Source organism: Pristiophorus japonicus, chromosome 11, assembly GCF_044704955.1.
Source record: "Pristiophorus japonicus isolate sPriJap1 chromosome 11, sPriJap1.hap1, whole genome shotgun sequence".
Taxonomy (NCBI): domain Eukaryota; kingdom Metazoa; phylum Chordata; class Chondrichthyes; family Pristiophoridae; genus Pristiophorus; species Pristiophorus japonicus.
The window spans coordinates 126,365,771-126,368,606 of record NC_091987.1 but is presented as its reverse complement, the minus strand read 5'-3'; the positions used below and the strand labels follow the sequence as shown (position 1 = coordinate 126,368,606).

General features: G+C 42.5%; 1 non-coding gene across 1 annotated transcript; it reads right to left on the bottom strand.

The window, feature by feature from the left end:
* Positions 1-876: 876 nt before the first annotated feature.
* Positions 877-949, bottom strand: trnav-aac (transfer RNA valine (anticodon AAC)). The gene has a single exon. It is a non-coding gene; the product is annotated as a tRNA-Val (tRNA).
* Positions 950-2,836: the final 1,887 nt, after the last annotated feature.

Below are 2,836 nucleotides of genomic sequence, written 5' to 3'. Positions count from 1 at the left end.
GCCCATCACATCTGCACCAGCTCTCTGCAAGAAGTGTGTAATTGGTGCTCTTCCTGTAACCTTTCCCCACATCCTTTTAAATTATTAATCCACTTCCCTTTTAAAACACGTATGAATTCTGCTTCTGGTCGGGCATTCCATGTCCCAACAACCCTCTGTGTAAAGAAGCAGATTCCCTCTACCCTCTCCCTTTGTTCATTAGGTGATGATCTTAAATTGGCATCAATGACTAACAGAAATAGTTTTACCCAATTCACCTCTTCAAAAGAGTAAAGCTCAACAAAACATCTGGTCCAGGAAACCTTTCTAAATTCAGTTTAGGTAATAACAAGACCAACAATAACGGATTGTTTTCCAATGTGCAAAATGACTTTCTACAATTTCTTCTGTAAATATAATTTTTTTTTACAATGCATAATGTAACTTCTTCTTCGGCGGTTCCTCGTATCGAGGATGACTTGCTTCCACACCAAAAAGGGACATGTTCACAGGTGTTTCAATGAAGGAGCTGATATTCCAGGTTCTGAACTACATATGGAATGGTGGAAGATGCCTGTGTGTGGATTTTTTTTAACGTGTGGTGGCCGTTGCACACCAGCCACCTCACGGGCTTGACAGAGCTAGGTCTTGGTCCAGTGGCAAGGATTAACACTCCCATTACTCCCAATTCTGCACACTCCCCTTACTTTACATGGAAGCATTACTGCCTGACTTGTTACTCTGCTCAGCTCTGCTCCAACAGCAACCAGCCCTTGCCTCTGCTCCCCAGAATTATTTTGGTTTAATTGATTTTCCACAGAACCTTCTAATCATAGAATCATAGAAGTTTACAGCACAGAAGGAGGCCATTTAGCCCATCGTGTCCGTGCCGGCAAATGTTTCCACCCGGTTTCGAACCGGGGATCTTTCGCGTGTTAGGCGAACATGATAACCACTGCACTACAGAAACGCGGCCAGATGCTAATCAGTCACATGCTCAATACAAACGTTTGCCTTCAGGAAACTTACACATTGTTATAGATTGTTAATTTCCACTGAACAGCACCAAGTGTTCTTACTGTTGTCCCAATAATAGTTTACACATATAATTAATTTTTTTGGGGTGGGTGAGGGAGAATACACCCAAGGCACTGATTGGAACGATCTTTCTATTTTACACAGTTCATGTTCTATCTTGGTTGGAACTTTCAGATTTTTTATTCTATTTCTATTCAGTTTTACTTTTTAACTAGCTTTGTATGTACCTGACATAGGTTGCATTGTATTGTATCATGCGTTTGAACCTATCGGTTCACACAGGCATTGTACTTTGAATGTAAGGTCTCAGCAAATCCTACTTACTGAGCATTTTAGAAGCTGCCTGGAGAAGTCTCAGTGTGATAGCATCATCATTAACCTGGGAAGTGAATGTGTCCTGAACCTCAGCTTATGCTCTGAGAAGAGAAAGGGTTTATTGGGATGTGAGGAGGGAGAGCTAACAAAGAAAGCAAAATCCAGCGGCACAGTGGAAATAAAAAGAAAACTGTGGATGCTGGGAATCAAAAATAAAACAGCAAATGATGGAAATACTCAACAGGTTGGTCAGCAACTACAACAGTCTGGCTGATGCCAGTTCTGATGACTGGTTTACATCCCACATACTTCCTTTTTTCTTTCAGATGTTAATTGATCTATTGTACTTGTAATGTATGCACCTGTGAGTATGCTCACCGGTTTGTCATCCACGATAAGGTATGCAGTTGTGAGCCTAGTGGATGAACTGGTAATGTGTAGTGTGATTGTTAAACCTTTGTTAAGAAACCAACTAGTTCTTAATAGCAATTTGTTGCTATGAATTCTTAAGCAAAGAACCCATGAACCAAATACATTACAGTATTGTCCACCATTTTCTGGTTATATATCAGTGTAGCAGCTAATATGAACCAGTTGACAAAGAATGCCTTGTGTTTGTACTGGATCCACTGCTACAAACAGTTTGTGTCCTGGCACATGGCAGTCTTATTCCTACCAACAGAAGGAAGCATCAGTGGCAATGGTGCAAGTTTCAGCGATTACTGATGGTCAGGATTCATAGCTCTGGTTGATCATGGGGTAGAAGCTTTAAGGCTGCTTTTAATTGTCAGCCGTGGCTCAATTGGCAGTGCTTTCGCCTCCGAGTCAGAAGGTTATGGGTTCAAGACCCCCTCCAGGCACTTGGGCACATAACCTGGGCTGACACTTCAGTGCAGTACTGAGGGAGCGCTGCACTGTCGGAGGTGCCGTCTTTTGGATGAGACGTTAAACTGAGCCCTCAGGTGGATTTTAAAGGTCCCATAACATTATTTGAAGAAGGGCAGCGGAGTTCTCCTTGTGTCCTGGCCAATGTTTATCCCTCAACCAACATCGCTAAAACAGATTATCTGGGCATTAACCTCACTGCTGTTTGTGGGACCTTGCTGTGTGCAAATTGGCTGCTGCACTTCCCACAATACAACAGTGAGTACATTTCAAATGGATGCAATGGGCTGTGAAGGGCTCTGGAACATCTTGAGGTTGTGAAAGGTGCTGTAGAAATGCAAGTTCTTTCTCAGACAGGAAGTGATTTCAGTTTATAATATAACCAAGAGCTTGTCATCCTTAGCAGTGTCCGTACTATTCATCCATTTGTGTATCTTTGTGCTTGTACTTGGAACTGATAACAGCCACAGTATTGCACCTACAGCGAGGACCTATGGTAATTCACCAGGTGAATACATTTACAAACAGTGTGAATTTGTTGCAACGTCTCTCGGATACTGTGCTGCAAAGCCAAGGCAGTGGTTTGGTGATGGGGAAGGATCTGTGCTCGCTCCAGAAT